The sequence below is a fragment of the Stenella coeruleoalba genome (genome assembly GCF_951394435.1).
Source record: "Stenella coeruleoalba genome assembly, contig: scaffold_52, whole genome shotgun sequence".
NCBI classification, from domain to species: Eukaryota; Metazoa; Chordata; class Mammalia; order Artiodactyla; family Delphinidae; genus Stenella; species Stenella coeruleoalba.
Window position 1 is genome coordinate 1,767,944 of NW_027646181.1, and position 19,165 is coordinate 1,787,108.

Sequence of the window (19,165 nt, forward strand, 5' to 3'; positions counted from 1 at the left end):
TGTGTCTTTTTGATTTTAATTTCCCTAAGCTATAGGACCATAAGTGGAAGTGCCCTAGGTTCTGTTGCTTTGTTTTTTAGATGTTTTAGGAAACACCATACACTTCTCCCGAGTGGTTGTTGGCAATTTACATCCCGCCCATCAGCATAACAAGGCTCCCAGTTCTCCATGGCCTGTCCTGCCTTTCTGGATTTTACACTTTTTTCAGATGGCCCTTTTGACCTGGGGGAAGTGAGACTTCATTGTAGTGCAGATTTCCTTTGCAAGCTTGCTTGGTTGGCCAAAAAGGGCGTATGCGTTTTTTCCTGAATATATTCAGGAAAAAACGCATACGCACTTTTAGGCCAAGTGCATCATTGTGGACGTTCTGCCTCTTTTCCTATGCTTTCAATGCAATTCCAGTCTACCTCCTGAAATCGGTTTCCTGCAATTCTGCTCCGCTTTCAAGTCCTCTTGGCAGCCTTACTTCAGTCTATTTTTGGACGATAGCTGTCATTTATAACTCTGCAGGTTTGTGAATTACAGTGCCCCTGAGCTCCTTTCTTCAACTCGGTTTCTTTTGAGCTGGCCGCAACACCGCAGGATGGCTTCAGGCCCTAATATGGTTCCGGTACGGCACGCTGAGCCTTTGGTTATTTCCTCTTCCTGGTGGGAAATGAGAGTTAAATTTGCCCGTCCAGACACCTCCAGCTAGTCTCTCATTGGTTCTCGCTATTCCTGTTCATCTTCCGCAGAAATTGCAAACTGGGCCAAACAGGAGGTTAAAGGCGCTGACTCTCCAAGTGGGGAGAGTGTTAGTAAAGCGTCTGGAATGTTGCACCCGAGTACCAGGGGAGGAAAACTGAAGACATATTTGAACACGTCTCCCGTTCACATGGTTCATCATACTCTGGGTTCCACATGCATGTTTTAGCTGAAGGAAGAATACCTTAAACCTGCAGAGTTGAGACCCGTGTAATGGGTACCATGCAATATGACTTCAAAGGGTCTTCATTTGCTCACCGAACCTCTCCAATCCTATCACTGCTGCGTTTATGCCCCTGTACACATGCTTGATTCTCTTTTGGAGACATAGCAATCCATAGGTTTTACGATACTTACTAGTCAGGTACATTCTTAGGCGTTTAATATGCGGTGTTGAGTCCATTTCGTTGAGCAAGGAGTAGCTCTTGTCTATTCCATATTTGACTTAAGGAACTTTATCTGTGCTCATTTCAATCTCTGGTTTTATGCAGCACCCCAACTCACCTTTCCCCTTAAGCAAGCATAAGTTGGTTTTCTAAATTTGAGACCCTGTTCTGTTCTGTAATTCAGTTCCTGTGTAGCCAAGTTTACAATCCGTGTATTACTGATATCTTATGATGTTTCTTTTTCTGTGTGACTTATTTCATTTAGAATCATCATACCTGAATCCACTCATTGTGCTGCTAAGGGCCTGATGACACAGATTTCATGGCTGAGTGATATTGCTTTGTAAGTAAATACCACAACTTCTTTATCCATTTTTCACTTTCTGCGATGTTGAACTTGTACTGTAAACGAGGTTCTTGTAAACAGAGCCGTTCCAAACTTTGGGGTGGCTGTGTCTTTTTGATTTTAATTTCCCTAAGCTATAGGACCATAAGTGGAAGTGCCCTAGGTTCTGTTGCTTTGTTTTTTAGATGTTTCAGGAAACACCATACACTTCTCCCGAGTGGTTGTTGGCAATTTACATCCCGCCCATCAGCATAACAAGGCTCCCAGTTCTCCATGGCCTGTCCTGCCTTTCTGGATTTTACACTTTTTTCAGATGGCCCTTTTGACCGGGGGGAAGTGAGACTTCATTGTAGTGCAGATTTCCTTTGCAAGCTTGCTTGGTTGGCCAAAAAGGGCGTATGCGTTTTTTCCTGAATATATTCAGGAAAAAACGCATACGCCCTTTTTGGCCAAGTGCATCATTGTGGACGTTCTGCCTCTTTTCCTATGCTTTCAATGCAATTCCAGTCTACCTCCTGAAATCGGTTTCCTGCAATTCTGCCCCGCTTTCAAGTCCTCTTGGCAGCCTTACTTCAGTCTATTTTTGGACGATAGCTGTCATTTATAACTCTGCAGGTTTGTGAATTACAGCGCCCCTGAGCTCCTTTCTTCAACTCGCTTTCTTGTGACCTGGCCGCAACACCGCAGGATGGCTTCAGGCCCTAATCTGGTTCCGGTACGGCACGCTGAGCCTTTGGTTATTTCCTCTTCCTGTTGGGAAATGAGAGTTAAATTTGCCCGTCCAGACACCTCCAGCTAGCCTCTCATTGGTTCTCGCTATTCCTGTTCATCTTCCTCAGAAATTGCAAACTGGGCCAAACAGGAGGTTAAAGGCGCTGACTCTCCAAGTGGGGAGAGTGTTAGTAAAGCGTCTGGAATGTTGCACCCGAGTACCAGGGGAGGAAAACTGAAGACATATTTGAACACGTCTCCCGATCACATGGTTGATCATACTCTGGGTTCCACATGCATGTTTTAGCTGAAGGAAGAATACCTAAAACCTGGGTAGTTGAGACCCTTGGAATGGGTACCATGCAATATGACTTCAAAGGGTCTTCATTTGCTCACCGAACCTCTCCAATCCTATCACTGCTGCGTTTATGCCCCTGTACACATGCTTGATTCTCTTTCGGAGACATAGCAATCCATAGGTTTTAAGATACTTACTAGTCAGGTACATTCTTAGGCGTTTAATATGCGGTGTTGAGTCCATTTCGTTGAGCAAGGAGTAGCTCTTGTCTATTCCATATTTGGCTTAAGGAACTTTATCTGTGCTCATTTCAATCTCTGGTTTTATGCAGCAACCCAACTCACCTTTCCCCTTAAGCAAGCATAAGTTGGTTTTCTAAATCTGAGAACCTGTTCTGTTTTGGAATTCAGTTCCTGTGTAGCCAAGTTTACATTCCGTGTATTAGTAATATCTTATGATGTTTCTTCTTCTGTGTGACTTATGTCAGTTAGAATCATCGTACCTGAATCTACTCATTATGCTGCTACGGGCCTGATGACATAGATTTCATTGCTGAGTGATACTGCATTGTACGTAAATACCACAAGTTCTTTATCCATTTTTCACTTTCTGCGATGTTGAACTTGTACTGTAAACGAGGTTCTTGTAAACAGAGCCGTTCCAAACTTTGGGGTGGCTCTGTCTTTTTGATTTTAATTTCCCTAAGCTATAGGACCATAAGTGGAAGTGCCCTAGGCTCTGTTGCTTTGTTTTTTAGATGTTTCAGGAAACACCATACTCTTCTCCCAAGTGTCTGTTGCCAAATTACATCCCGCCCATCAGCATAACAAGGCTCCCAGTTCTCAATGGCCTGTTGCCTTTCTGGATTTTACACTTTTTTCAGATGGCCCTTTTGACCAGGGGGAAGTGAGACTTCATTGTAGTGCAGATTTCCTTTGCAAGCTTGCTTGGTTGGCCAAAAAGGGCGTATGCGTTTTTTCCTGAATATATTCAGGAAAAAACGCATACGCCCTTTTTGGCCAAGTGCATCATTGTGGACGTTCTGCCTCTTTTCCTATGCTTTCAATGCAATTCCAGTCTACCTCCTGAAATCGGTTTCCTGCAATTCTGCCCTGCTTTCAAGTCCTCTTGGCAGCCTTACTTCAGTCTATTTTTGGACGATAGCTGTCATTTATAACTCTGCAGGTTTGTGAATTACAGTGCCCCTGAGCTCCTTTCTTCAACTCGCTTTCTTGTGACCTGGCCGCAACACCGCAGGATGGCTTCAGGCCCTAATCTGGTTCTGGCACGGCACGCAGAGCCTTTGGTTAATTCCTCTTCCTGGTGGGAAATGAGAGTTAAATTTGCCCGTCCAGACACCTCCAGCTAGTCTCTCATTGGTTCTCGCTATTCCTGTTCATCTTCCGCAGAAATTGCAAACTGGGCCAAACAGGAGGTTAAAGGGACTGACTCTCCAAGTCGGGAGAGTGTTAGTAAAGCGTCTGGAATGTTGCACCCGAGTACCAGGGTACGAAAACTGAGACATATTTGAACACGTCTCCCGATCACATGGTTGATCATACTCTAGGTTCCACATGCATGTTTTAGCTGAAGGAAGAATACCTTAAACCTGGGTAGTTGAAACCCGTGGAATGGGTACCATGCAATATGACTTCAAAGGGTCTTCATTTGCTCACCGAACCTCTCCAATCCTATCACTGCTGCGTTTATGCCCCTGTACACATGCTTGATTCTCTTTCGGAGACATAGCAATCCATAGGTTTTAAGATACTTACTAGTCAGGAATATTCTTAGGCGTTTAATATGGGGTGTTGAGTCCATTTCGTTGAGCAAGGAGTAGCTCTTGTCTATTCCATATTTGACTTAAGGAACTTTATCTGTGCTCATTTCAATCTCTGTTTTTATGCAGCACCCTAACTCACCTTTACCCTTAAGCAAGCATAAGTTGGTTTTCTAAATTTGAGACCCTGTTCTGTTCTGTAATTCAGTTCCTGTGTAGCCAAGTTTACATTCCGTGTATTACTGATATCTTATGATGTTTCTTTTTCTGTGTGACTTACTTCAGTTAGAATCATCATACCTGAATCCACTCATTGTGCTGCTAAGGGCCTGATGACACAGATTTCATTGCTGAGTGATATTGCTTTGTAAGTAAATACCACAACTTCTTTATCCATTTTTCACTTTCTGCAATGTTGAACTTGTACTGTAAACGAGGTTCTTATAAACAGAGCCGTTCCAAACTTTGGGGTGGCTGTGTCTTTTTGATTTTAATTTCCCTAAGCTATAGGACCATAAGTGGAAGTGCCCTAGGTTCTGTTGCTTTGTTTTTTAGATGTTTCAGGAAACACCATACACTTCTCCCGAGTGGTTGTTGGCAATTTACATCCCGCCCATCAGCATAACAAGGCTCCCAGTTCTCCATGGCCTGTCCTGCCTTTCTGGATTTTACACTTTTTTCAGATGGCCCTTTTGACCGGGGGGAAGTGAGACTTCATTGTAGTGCAGATTTCCTTTGCAAGCTTGCTTGGTTGGCCAAAAAGGGCGTATGCGTTTTTTCCTGAATATATTCAGGAAAAAACGCATATGCCCTTTTTGGCCAAGTGCATCATTGTGGACGTTCTGCCTCTTTTCCTATGCTTTCAATGCAATTCCAGTCTACCTCCTGAAATCGGTTTCCTGCAATTCTGCCCCGCTTTCAAGTCCTCTTGGCAGCCTTACTTCAGTCTATTTTTGGACGATAGCTGTCATTTATAACTCTGCAGGTTTGTGAATTACAGTGCCCCTGAGCTCCTTTCTTCAACTCGCTTTCTTGTGACCTGGCCGCAACACCGCAGGATGGCTTCAGGCCCTAATCTGGTTCCGGTACGGCACGCTGAGCCTTTGGTTATTTCCTCTTCCTGGTGGGAAATGAGAGTTAAATTTGCCCGTCCAGACACCTCCAGCTAGCCTCTCATTGGTTCTCGCTATTCCTGTTCATCTTCCTCAGAAATTGCAAACTGGGCCAAACAGGAGGTTAAAGGCGCTGACTCTCCAAGTGGGGAGAGTGTTAGTAAAGCGTCTGGAATGTTGCACCCGAGTACGAGGGGAGGAAAACTGAGACATATTTGAACACGTCTCCCGTTCACATGGTTGATCATACTTGGGTTCCACATGCATGTTTTAGCTGAAGGAAGAATACCTTAAACCTGGGTAGTTGAGACCCTTGGAATGGGTACCATGCAATATGACTTCAAAGGGTCTTCATTTGCTCACCGAACCTCTCCAATCCTATCACTGCTGCGTTTATGCCCCTGTACACATGCTTGATTCTCTTTTGGAGACATAGCAATCCATAGGTTTTACGATACTTACTAGTCAGGTACATTCTTAGGCGTTTAATATGCGGTGTTGAGTCCATTTCGTTGAGCAAGGAGTAGCTCTTGTCTATTCCATATTTGACTTAAGGAACTTTATCTGTGCTCATTTCAATCTCTGGTTTTATGCAGCACCCCAACTCACCTTTACCCTTAAGCAAGCATAAGTTGGTTTTCTAAATTTGAGACCCTGTTCTGTTCTGTAATTCAGTTCCTGTGTAGCCAAGTTTACATTCCGTGTATTACTGATATCTTATGATGTTTCTTTTTCTGTGTGACTTATTTCAGTTAGAATCATCATACCTGAATCCACTCATTGTGATGCTAAGGGACTGATGACATAGATTTCATTGATGAGTGATATTGCTTTGTAAGTAAATACCACAACTTCTTTATCCATTTATCACTTTCTGCGATGTTGAACTTGTACTGTAAACGAGGTTCTTGTAAACAGAGGCATCCCAAACTTTGGGGTGGCTGTGTCTTTTTGATTTTAATTTCCCTAAGCTATAGGACCATAAGTGGCAGTGCCCTAGGCTCTGTTGCTTTGTTTTTTAGATGTTTCAGGAAACACCATACACTTCTCCCGAGTGTCTGTTGGCAATTTACATCCCGCCCATCAGCATAACAAGGCTCCCAGTTCTCCATGGCCTGTCCTGCCTTTCTGGATTTTACACTTTTTTCAGATGGCCCTTTTGACCGGGGGGAAGTGAGACTTCATTGTAGTGCAGATTTCCTTTGCAAGCTTGCTTGGTTGGCCAAAAAGGCCGTATGCGTTTTTTCCTGAATATATTCAGGAAAAAACGCATACGCCCTTTTTGGCCAAGTGCATCATTGTGGACGTTCTGCCTCTTTTCCTATGCTTTCAATGCAATTCCAGTCTACCTCCTGAAATCGGTTTCCTGCAATTCTGCCCCGCTTTCAAGTCCTCTTGGCAGCCTTACTTCAGTCTATTTTTGGACGATAGCTGTCATTTATAACTCTGCAGGTTTGTGAATTACAGTGCCCCTGAGCTCCTTTCTTCAACTTGCTTTCTTGTGACCTGGCCGCAACACCGCAGGATGGCTTCAGGGCCTAATCTGGTTCCGGCACGGCACGCTGAGCCTTTGGTTATTTCCTTTTCCTGGTGGGAAATGAGAGTTAAATTTGCCCGTCCAGACACCTCCAGCTAGGCTCTCATTGGTTCTCGCTATTCCTGTTCATCTTCCGCAGAAATTGCAAACTGGGCCAAACAGGAGGTTAAAGGCGCTGACTCTCCAAGTGTGGAGAGTGTTAGTAAAGCGTCTGGAATGTTGCACCCGAGTACCAGGGGAGGAAAACTGAGACATATTTGAACACGTCTCCCGTTCACATGGTTGATCATACTTGGGTTCCACATGCATGTTTTAGCTGAAGGAAGAATACCTTAAACCTGGGTAGTTGAAACCCGTGTAATGGGTACCATGCAATATGACTTCAAAGGGTCTTCATTTGCTCACCGAACCTCTCCAATCCTATCACTGCTGCGTTTATGCCCCTGTACACATGCTTGATTCTCTTTTGGAGACATAGCAATCCATAGGTTTTAAGATACTTACTAGTCAGGTACATTCTTAGGCGTTTAATATGCGGTGTTGAGTCCATTTCGTTGAGCAAGGAGTAGCTCTTGTCTATTCCATATTTGACTTAAGGAACTTTATCTGTGCTCATTTCAATCTCTGTTTTTATGCAGCACCCCAACTCACCTTTACCCTTAAGCAAGCATAAGTTGGTTTTCTAAATTTGAGACCCTGTTCTGTTCTGTAATTCAGTTCCTGTGTAGCCAAGTTTACATTCCGTGTATTACTGATATCTTATGATGTTTCTTTTTCTCTGTGACTTACTTCAGTTAGAATCATCATACCTGAATCCACTCATTGTGCTGCTAAGGGCCTGATGACACAGATTTCATTGCTGAGTGATATTGCTTTGTAAGTAAATACCACAACTTCTTTATCCATTTTTCATTTTCTGCAATGTTGAACTTGTACTGTAAACGAGGTTCTTATAAACAGAGCCGTTCCAAACTTTGGGGTGGCTGTGTCTTTTTGATTTTAATTTCCCTAAGCTATAGGACCATAAGTGGAAGTGCCCTAGGTTCTGTTGCTTTGTTTTTTAGATGTTTCAGGAAACACCATACACTTCTCCCGAGTGGTTGTTGGCAATTTACATCCCGCCCATCAGCATAACAAGGCTCCCAGTTCTCCATGGCCTGTCCTGCCTTTCTGGATTTTACACTTTTTTCAGATGGCCCTTTTGACCGGGGGGAAGTGAGACTTCATTGTAGTGCAGATTTCCTTTGCAAGCTTGCTTGGTTGGCCAAAAAGGGCGTATGCGTTTTTTCCTGAATATATTCAGGAAAAAACGCATACGCCCTTTTTGGCCAAGTGCATCATTGTGGACGTTCTGCCTCTTTTCCTATGCTTTCAATGCAATTCCAGTCTACCTCCTGAAATCGGTTTCCTGCAATTCTGCCCCGCTTTCAAGTCCTCTTGGCAGCCTTACTTCAGTCTATTTTTGGACGATAGCTGTCATTTATAACTCTGCAGGTTTGTGAATTACAGTGCCCCTGAGCTCCTTTCTTCAACTCGCTTTCTTGTGACCTGGCCGCAACACCGCAGGATGGCTTCAGGCCCTAATCTGGTTCTGGTACGGCACGCTGAGCCTTTGGTTATTTCCTCTTCCTGGTGGGAAATGAGAGTTAAATTTGTCCGTCCAGACACCTCCAGCTAGCCTCTCATTGGTTCTCGCTATTCCTGTTCATCTTCCTCAGAAATTGCAAACTGGGCCAAACAGGAGGTTAAAGGCGCTGACTCTCCAAGTGGGGAGAGTGTTAGTAAAGCGTCTGGAATGTTGCACCCGAGTACGAGGGGAGGAAAACTGAGACATATTTGAACACGTCTCCCGTTCACATGGTTGATCATACTTGGGTTCCACATGCATGTTTTAGCTGAAGGAAGAATACCTTAAACCTGGGTAGTTGAGACCCTTGGAATGGGTACCATGCAATATGACTTCAAAGGGTCTTCATTTGCTCACCGAACCTCTCCAATCCTATCACTGCTGCGTTTATGCCCCTGTACACATGCTTGATTCTCTTTCGGAGACATAGCAATCCATAGGTTTTAAGATACTTACTAGTCAGGTACATTCTTAGGCGTTTAATATGCGGTGTTGAGTCCATTTCGTTGAGCAAGGAGTAGCTCTTGTCTATTCCATATTTGACTTAAGGAACTTTATCTGTGCTCATTTCAATCTCTGGTTTTATGCAGCACCCCAACTCACCTTTACCCTTAAGCAAGCATAAGTTGGTTTTCTAAATTTGAGTCCCTGTTCTGTTCTCTAATTCAGTTCCTGTGTAGCCAAGTTTACATTCCGTGTATTACTGATATCTTATGATGTTTCTTTTTCTGTGTGACTTACTTCAGTTAGAATCATCATACCTGAATCCACTCATTGTGCTGCTAAGGGCCTGATGACACAGATTTCATTGCTGAGTGATATTGCTTTGTAAGTAAATACCACAACTTCTTTATCCATTTTTCACTTTCTGCGATGTTGAACTTGTACTGTAAACGAGGTTCTTGTAAACAGAGCCGTTCCAAACTTTGGGGTGGCTGTGTCTTTTTGATTTTAATTTCCCTAAGCTATAGGACCATAAGTGGAAGTGCCCTAGGTTCTGTTGCTTTGTTTTTTAGATGTTTCAGGAAACACCATACACTTATCCCAAGTGTCTGTTGGCAATTTACATCCCGCCCATCAGCACAACAAGGCTCCCAGTTCTCCATGGCCTGTCCTGCCTTTCTGGATTTTACACTTTTTTCAGATGGCCCTTTTGACCGGGGGGAAGTGAGACTTCATTGTAGTGCAGATTTCCTTTGCAAGCTTGCTTGGTTGGCCAAAAAGGGCGTATGCGTTTTTTCCTGAATATATTCAGGAAAAAACGCATACGCCCTTTTTGGCCAAGTGCATCATTGTGGACGTTCTGCCTCTTTTCCTATGCTTTCAATGCAATTCCAGTCTACCTCCTGAAATCGGTTTCCTGCAATTCTGCCCCGCTTTCAAGTCCTCTTGGCAGCCTTACTTCAGTCTATTTTTGGACGATAGCTGTCATTTATAACTCTGCAGGTTTGTGAATTACAGTGCCCCTGAGCTCCTTTCTTCAACTCGCTTTCTTTTGAGCTGGCCGCAACACCGCAGGATGGCTTCAGGCCCTAATCTGGTTCCGGTACGGCACGCTGAGCCTTTGGTTATTTCCTCTTCCTGTTGGGAAATGAGAGTTAAATTTGCCCGTCCAGACACCTCCAGCTAGCCTCTCATTGGTTCTCGCTATTCCTGTTCATCTTCCGCAGAAATTGCAAACTGGGCCAAACAGGAGGTTAAAGGCGCTGACTCTCCAAGTGTGGAGAGTGTTAGTAAAGCGTCTGGAATGTTGCACCCGAGTACCAGGGGAGGAAAACTGAGACATATTTGAACACGTCTCCCGTTCACATGGTTGATCATACTTGGGTTCCACATGCATGTTTTAGCTGAAGGAAGAATACCTTAAACCTGGGTAGTTGAAACCCGTGTAATGGGTACCATGCAATATGACTTCAAAGGGTCTTCATTTGCTCACCGAACCTCTCCAATCCTATCACTGCTGCGTTTATGCCCCTGTACACATGCTTGATTCTCTTTTGGAGACATAGCAATCCATAGGTTTTAAGATACTTACTAGTCAGGTACATTCTTAGGCGTTTAATATGCGGTGTTGAGTCCATTTCGTTGAGCAAGGAGTAGCTCTTGTCTATTCCATATTTGACTTAAGGAACTTTATCTGTGCTCATTTCAATCTCTGTTTTTATGCAGCACCCCAACTCACCTTTACCCTTAAGCAAGCATAAGTTGGTTTTCTAAATTTGAGACCCTGTTCTGTTCTGTAATTCAGTTCCTGTGTAGCCAAGTTTACATTCCGTGTATTACTGATATCTTATGATGTTTCTTTTTCTGTGTGACTTACTTCAGTTAGAATCATCATACCTGAATCCACTCATTGTGCTGCTAAGGGCCTGATGACACAGATTTCATTGCTGAGTGATATTGCTTTGTAAGTAAATACCACAACTTCTTTATCCATTTTTCATTTTCTGCAATGTTGAACTTGTACTGTAAACGAGGTTCTTATAAACAGAGCCGTTCCAAACTTTGGGGTGGCTGTGTCTTTTTGATTTTAATTTCCCTAAGCTATAGGACCATAAGTGGAAGTGCCCTAGGTTCTGTTGCTTTGTTTTTTAGATGTTTCAGGAAACACCATACACTTATCCCAAGTGTCTGTTGGCAATTTACATCCCGCCCATCAGCACAACAAGGCTCCCAGTTCTCCATGGCCTGTCCTGCCTTTCTGGATTTTACACTTTTTTCAGATGGCCCTTTTGACCGGGGGGAAGTGAGACTTCATTGTAGTGCAGATTTCCTTTGCAAGCTTGCTTGGTTGGCCAAAAAGGGCGTATGCGTTTTTTCCTGAATATATTCAGGAAAAAACGCATACGCCCTTTTTGGCCAAGTGCATCATTGTGGACGTTCTGCCTCTTTTCCTATGCTTTCAATGCAATTCCAGTCTACCTCCTGAAATCGGTTTCCTGCAATTCTGCCCCGCTTTCAAGTCCTCTTGGCAGCCTTACTTCAGTCTATTTTTGGACGATAGCTGTCATTTATAACTCTGCAGGTTTGTGAATTACAGTGCCCCTGAGCTCCTTTCTTCAACTCGCTTTCTTTTGAGCTGGCCGCAACACCGCAGGATGGCTTCAGGCCCTAATCTGGTTCCGGTACGGCACGCTGAGCCTTTGGTTATTTCCTCTTCCTGTTGGGAAATGAGAGTTAAATTTGCCCGTCCAGACACCTCCAGCTAGCCTCTCATTGGTTCTCGCTATTCCTGTTCATCTTCCGCAGAAATTGCAAACTGGGCCAAACAGGAGGTTAAAGGCGCTGACTCTCCAAGTGGGGAGAGTGTTAGTAAAGCGTCTGGAATGTTGCACCCGATTACCAGGGGAGGAAAACTGAGACATATTTGAACACGTCTCCCGTTCACATGGTTGATCGTACTTGGGTTCCACATGCATGTTTTAGCTGAAGGAAGAATACCTTAAACCTGGAGAGTTGAGACCCGTGTAATGGGTACCATGCAATATGACTTCAAAGGGTCTTCATTTGCTCACCGAACCTCTCCAATCCTATCACTGCTGCGTTTATGCCCCTGTACACATGCTTGATTCTCTTTTGGAGACATAGCAATCCATAGGTTTTAAGATACTTACTAGTCAGGTACATTCTTAGGCGTTTAATATGCGGTGTTGAGTCCATTTCGTTGAGCAAGGAGTAGCTCTTGTCTATTCCATATTTGGCTTAAGGAACTTTATCTGTGCTCATTTCAATCTCTGGTTTTATGCAGCACCCCAACTCACCTTTACCCTTAAGCAAGCATAAGTTGGTTTTCTAAATTTGAGACCCTGTTCTTTTCTGTAATTCAGTTCCTGTGTAGCCAAGTTTACATTCCGTGTATTACTGATATCTTATGATGTTTCTTTTTCTGTGTGACTTATTTCAGTTAGAATCATCATACCTGAATCCACTCATTGTGATGCTAAGGGCCTGATGACATAGATTTCATTGCTGAGTGATATTGCTTTGTAAGTAAATACCACAACTTCTTTATCCATTTTTCACTTTCTGCGATGTTGAACTTGTACTGTAAACGAGGTTCTTGTAAACAGAGGCGTCCCAAACTTTGGGGTGGCTGTGTCTTTTTGATTTTAATTTCCCTAAGCTATAGGACCATAAGTGGCAGTGCCCTAGGCTCTGTTGCTTTGTTTTTTAGATGTTTCAGGAAACACCATACACTTCTCCTGAGTGTCTGTTGGCAATTTACATCCCTCCCATCAGCATAACAAGGCTCCCAGTTCTCCATGGCCTGTCCTGCCTTTCTGGATTTTACACTTTTTTCAGATGGCCCTTTTGACCGGGGGGAAGTGAGACTTCATTGTAGTGCAGATTTCCTTTGCAAGTTTGCTTGGTTGGCCAAAAAGGGCGTATGCGTTTTTTCCTGAATATATTCAGGAAAAAATGCATACGCCCTTTTTGGCCAAGTGCATCATTGTGGACGTTCTGCCTCTTTTCCTATGCTTTCAATGCAATTCCAGTCTACCTCCTGAAATCGGTTTCCTGCAATTCTGCCCCGCTTTCAAGTCCTCTTGGCAGCCTTACTTCAGTCTATTTTTGGACGATAGCTGTCATTTATAACTCTGCAGGTTTGTGAATTACAGTGCCCCTGAGCTCCTTTCTTCAACTCGCTTTCTTTTGAGCTGGCCGCAACACCGCAGGATGGCTTCAGGCCCTAATCTGGTTCCGGCACGCCCGCTGAGCCTTTGGTTATTTCCTCATCCTGGTGGGAAATGAGAGTTAAATTTGCCCGTCCAGACACCTCCAGCTAGCCTCTCATTGGTTCTCGCTATTCCTGTTCATCTTCCGCAGAAATTGCAAACTGGGCCAAACAGGAGGTTAAAGGGACTGACTCTCCAAGTCGGGAGAGTGTTAGTAAAGCGTCTGGAATGTTGCACCCGAGTACCAGGGTACGAAAACTGAGACATATTTGAACACGTCTCCCGATCACATGGTTGATCATACTCTAGGTTCCACATGCATGTTTTAGCTGAAGGAAGAATAACTTAAACCTGGGTAGTTGAAACCCGTGGAATGGGTACCATGCAATATGACTTCAAAGGGTCTTCATTTGCTCACCGAACCTCTCCAATCCTATCACTGCTGCGTTTATGCCCCTGTACACATGCTTGATTCTCTTTCGGAGACATAGCAATCCATAGGTTTTAAGATACTTACTAGTCAGGTACATTCTTAGGCGTTTAATATGGGGTGTTGAGTCCATTTCGTTGAGCAAGGAGTAGCTCTTGTCTATTCCATATTTGGCTTAAGGAACTTTATCTGTGCTCATTTCAATCTCTGGTTTTATGCAGCACCCCAACTCACCTTTCCCCTTAAGCAAGCATAAGTTAGTTTTCTAAATTTGAGACCCTGTTCTGTTCTGTAATTCAGTTCCTGTGTAGCCAAGTTTACATTCCGTGTATTACTGATATCTTATGATGTTTCTTTTTCTGTGTGACTTATTTCAGTTAGAATCATCATACCTGAATCCACTCATTGTGCTGCTAAGGGCCTGATGACACAGATTTCATTGCTGTGTGATATTGCTTTGTAAGTAAATACCACAACTTCTTTATCCATTTTTCACTTTCTGCGATGTTGAACTTGTACTGTAAACGAGGTTCTTGTAAACAGAGCCGTTCCAAACTTTGGGGTGGCTGTGTCTTTTTCATTTTAATTTCCCTAAGCTATAGGACCATAAGTGGAAGTGCGCTAGGTTCTGTTGCTTTGTTTTTTAGTTGTTTCAGGAAACACCATACACTTCTCCCAAGTGGTTCTTGGCAATTTACATCCCGCCCATCAGCATAACAAGGCTCCCAGTTCTCCATGGCATGTCCTGCCTTTCTGGATTTTACACTTTTTTCAGATGGCCCTTTTGACCCGGGGGAAGTGAGACTTCATTGTAGTGCAGATTTCCTTTGCAAGCTTGCTTGGTTGGCCAAAAAGGGCGTATGCGTTTTTTCCTGAATATATTCAGGAAAAAACGCATACGCCCTTTTTGGCCAAGTGCATCATTGTGGACGTTCTGCCTCTTTTCCTATGCTTTCAATGCAATTCCAGTCTACCTCCTGAAATCGGTTTCCTGCAATTCTGCCCCGCTTTCAAGTCCTCTTGGCAGCCTTACTTCAGTCTATTTTTGGACGATAGCTGTCATTTATAACTCTGCAGGTTTGTGAATTACAGTGCCCCTGAGCTCCTTTCTTCAACTCGCTTTCTTGTGACCTGGCCACAACACCGCAGGATGGCTTCAGGCCCTAATCTGGTTCCGGCACGGCACAGTGAGCCTTTGGTTATTTCCTCTTCCTGGTGGGAAATGAGAGTTAAATTTGCCCGTCCAGACACCTCCAGCTAGTCTCTCATTGGTTCTCGCTATTCCTGTTCATCTTCCGCAGAAATTGCAAACTGGGCCAAACAGGAGGTTAAAGGGACTGACTCTCCAAGTGGGGAGAGTGTTAGTAAAGCGTCTGGAATGTTGCACCCGAGTACCAGGGGAGGAAAACTGAGACATATTTGAACACGTCTCCCGTTCACATGGTTGATCATACTTGGGTTCCACATGCATGTTTTAGCTGAAGGAAGAATACCTTAAACCTGGAGAGTTAAGACCCGTGTAATGGGTACCATGCAATATGACTTCAAAGGGTCTTCATTTGCTCACCGAACCTCTCCAATCCTATCACTGCTGCGTTTATGCCCCTGTACACATGCTTGATTCTCTTTTGGAGACATAGCAATCCATAGGTTTTAAGATACTTGCTAGTCAGGTACATTCTTAGACGTTTAATATGCGGTGTTGAGTCCATTTCGTTGAGCAAGGAGTAGCTCTTGTCTATTCCATATTTGGCTTAAGGAACTTTATCTGTGCTCATTTCAATCTCTGGTTTTATGCAGCACCCCAACTCACCTTTACCCTTAAGCAAGCATAAGTTGGTTTTCTAAATTTGAGACCCTGTTCTGTTCTGTAATTCAGTTCCTGTGTAGCCAAGTTTACATTCCGTGTATTACTGATATCTTATGATGATTCTTTTTCTGTGTGACTTACTTCAGTTAGAATCATCATACCTGAATCCACTCATTGTGCTGCTAAGGGCCTGATGACACAGATTTCATTGCTGAGTGATATTGCTTTGTAAGTAAATACCACAACTTCTTTATCCATTTTTCACTTTCTGCGATGTTGAACTTGTACTGTAAACGAGGTTCTTGTAAACAGAGCCGTTCCAAACTTTGGGGTGGCTGTGTCTTTTTGATTTTAATTTCCCTAAGCTATAGGACCATAAGTGGAAGTGCCCTAGGTTCTGTTGCTTTGTTTTTTAGATGTTTCAGGAAACACCATACACTTCTCCCGAGTGGTTGTTGGCAATTTACATCCCGCCCATCAGCATAACAAGGCTCCCAGTTCTCCATGGCCTGTCCTGCCTTTCTGGATTTTACACTTTTTTCAGATGGCCCTTTTGACCGGGGGGAAGTGAGACTTCATTGTAGTGCAGATTTCCTTTGCAAGCTTGCTTGGTTGGCCAAAAAGGGCATATGCGTTTTTTCCTGAATATATTCAGGAAAAAACGCATACGCCCTTTTTGGCCAAGTGCATCATTGTGGACGTTCTGCCTCTTTTCCTATGCTTTCAATGCAATTCCAGTCTACCTCCTGAAATCGGTTTCCTGCAATTCTGCCCCGCTTTCAAGTCCTCTTGGCAGCCTTACTTCAGTATATTTTTGGACGATAGCTGTCATTTATAACTCTGCAGGTTTGTGAATTACAGTGCCCCTGAGCTCCTTTCTTCAACTCCCTTTCTTTTGAGCTGGCCGCAACACCGCAGGATGGCTTCAGGCCCTAATCTGGTTCTCGTACGTTCGGTGAGCCTTTGGTTATTTCCTCTTCCTGGTGGGAAATGAGAGTTAAATTTGCCCGTCCAGACACCTCCAGCTAGCCTCTCATTGGTTCTCGCTATTCCTGTTCATCTTCCGCAGAAATTGCAAACTGGGCCAAACAGGAGGTTAAAGGCGCTGACTCTCCAAGTGGGGAGAGTGTTAGTAAAGCGTCTGGAATGTTGCACCCGAGTACCAGGGGAGGAAAACTGAGACATATTTGAACACGTCTCCCGTTCACATGGTTGATCATACTTGGGTTCCACATGCATGTTTTAGCTGAAGGAAGAATACCTAAAACCTGGGTAGTTGAAACCCGTGGAATGGGTACCATGCAATATGACTTCAACGGGTCTTCATTTGCTCACCGAACCTCTCCAATCCTATCACTGCTGCGTTTATTCCCCTGTACACACGCTTGATTCTCTTTTGGAGACATAGCAATCCATAGGTTTTAAGATACTTACTAGTCAGGTACATTCTTAGGGGTTTAATATGGGGTTTTGAGTCCATTTCGTTGAGCAAGGAGTAGCTCTTGTCTATTCCATATTTGGCTTAAGGAACTTTATCTGTGCTCATTTCAATCTCTGGTTTTATGCAGCACCCCAACTCACCTTTCCCCTTAAGCAAGCATAAGTTGGTTTTCTAAATTTGAGACCCTGTTCTGTTTTGGAATGCAGTTCCTGTGTAGCCAAGTTTACATTCCGTGTATTAGTGATATCTTATGATGTTTCTTTTTCTGTGTGACTTATTTCAGTTAGAATCATCGTACCTTAATCCACTCATTATGCTGCTACGGGCCTGATGACATAGATTTCATTGCTGAGTGATACTGCATTGTACGTAAGTACCACAAGTTCTTTATCCATTTTTCACTTTCTGCGATGTTGAACTTGTACTGTAAACGAGGTTCTTGTAAACAGAGGCGTCCCAAACTTTGGGGTGGCTGTGTCTTTTTGATTTTAATTTCCCTAAGCTATAGGACCATAAGTGGCAGTGCCCTAGGCTCTGTTGCTTTGTTTTTTAGATGTTTCAGGAAACACCATACACTTCTCCCAATTGTCTGTTGGCAATTTACATCCCGCCCATCAGCATAACAAGGCTCCCAGTTCTCCATGGCCTGTCCTGCCTTTCTGGATTTTACACTTTTTTCAGATGGCCCTTTTGACCGGGGGGAAGTGAGACTTCATTGTAGTGCAGATTTCCTTTGCAAGCTTGCTTGGTTGGCCAAAAAGGGCGTATGCGTTTTTTCCTGAATATATTCAGGAAAAAACGCATACGCCCTTTTTGGCCAAGTGCATCATTGTGGACGTTCTGCCTCTTTTCCTATGTTTTCAATGCAATTCCAGTCTACCTCCTGAAATCGGTTTCCTGCAATTCTGCCCCGCTTTCAAGTCCTCTTGGCAGCCTTACTTCAGTCTATTTTTGGACGATAGCTGTCATTTATAACTCTGCAGGTTTGTGAATTACAGTGCCCCTGAGCTCCTTTCTTCAACTCGCTTTCTTTTGAGCTGGCCGCAACACCGCAGGATGGCTTCAGGCCCTAATCTGGTTCCGGCACGGCACGCTGAGCCTTTGGTTAATTCCTCTTCCTGGTGGGAAATGAGAGTTAAATTTGCCCGTCCAGACACCTCCAGCTAGCCTCTCATTGGTTCTCGCTATTCCTGTTCATCTTCCGCAGAAATTGTAAACTGGGCCAAACAGGAGGTTAAAGGGACTGACTCTCCAAGACGGGAGAGTGTTAGTAAAGCGTCTGGAATGTTGCACCCGAGTACCAGGGTACGAAAACTGAGACATATTTGAACACGTCTCCCGATCACATGGTTGATCATACTCTAGGTTCCACATGCATGTTTTAGCTGAAGGAAGAATACCTTAAACCTGGGTAGTTGAAACCCGTGGAATGGGTACCATGCAATATGACTTCAAAGGGTCTTCATTTGCTCACCGAACCTCTCCAATCCTATCACTGCTGCGTTTATGCCCCTGTACACATGCTTGATTCTCTTTCGGAGACATAGCAATCCATAGGTTTTAAGATACTTACTAGTCAGGTACATTCTTAGGCGTTTAATATGCGGTGTTGAGTCCATTTCGTTGAGCAAGGAGTAGCTCTTGTCTATTCCATATTTGACTTAAGGAACTTTATCTGTGCTCATTTCAATCTCTGGTTTTATGCAGCACCCCAACTCACCTTTACCCTTAAGCAAGCATAAGTTGGTTTTCTAAATTTGAGTCCCTGTTCTGTTCTGTAATTCAGTTCCTGTGTAGCCAAGTTTACATTCCGTGTATTACTGATATCTTATGATGTTTCTTTTTCTGTGTGACTTACTTCAGTTAGAATCATCATACCTGAATCCACTCATTGTTCTGCCAAGGGCCTGATGACACAGATTTCATTGCTGAGTGATATTGCTTTGTAAGTAAATACCACAACTTCTTTATCCATTTTTCACTTTCTGCGATGTTGAACTTGTACTGTAAACGAGGTTCTTGTAAACAGAGCCGTTCCAAACTTTGGGGTGGCTGTGTCTTTTTGATTTTAATTTCCCTAAGCTATAGGACCATAAGTGGAAGTGCCCTAGGTTCTGTTGCTTTGTTTTTTAGATGTTTCAGGAAACACCATACACTTCTCCCGAGTGTCTGTTGGCAATTTACATCCCGCCCATCAGCACAACAAGGCTCCCAGTTCTCCATGGCCTGTCCTGCCTTTCTGGATTTTACACTTTTTTCAGATGGCC

At 43.7% G+C, this 19,165-nt stretch overlaps 1 long non-coding RNA gene across 11 annotated transcripts in view; it reads left to right on the plus strand.

The window, feature by feature from the left end:
- The window catches only part of LOC307181276, a 2,057,065-nt gene that overhangs the window by 1,637,988 nt on the left and 399,912 nt on the right, over positions 1 to 19,165 (plus strand). For 10 of the 11 annotated variants that reach the window (XR_013826308.1, XR_013826309.1, XR_013826310.1 and 7 more), the window contains one exon: positions 1,396 to 1,473. This is a non-coding gene — a long non-coding RNA (uncharacterized lncRNA). Of the gene's footprint in view, positions 1 to 1,395; positions 1,478 to 19,165 lie in introns of all 11 variants that reach the window. The other variant, XR_013826311.1, reaches the window with a different exon arrangement.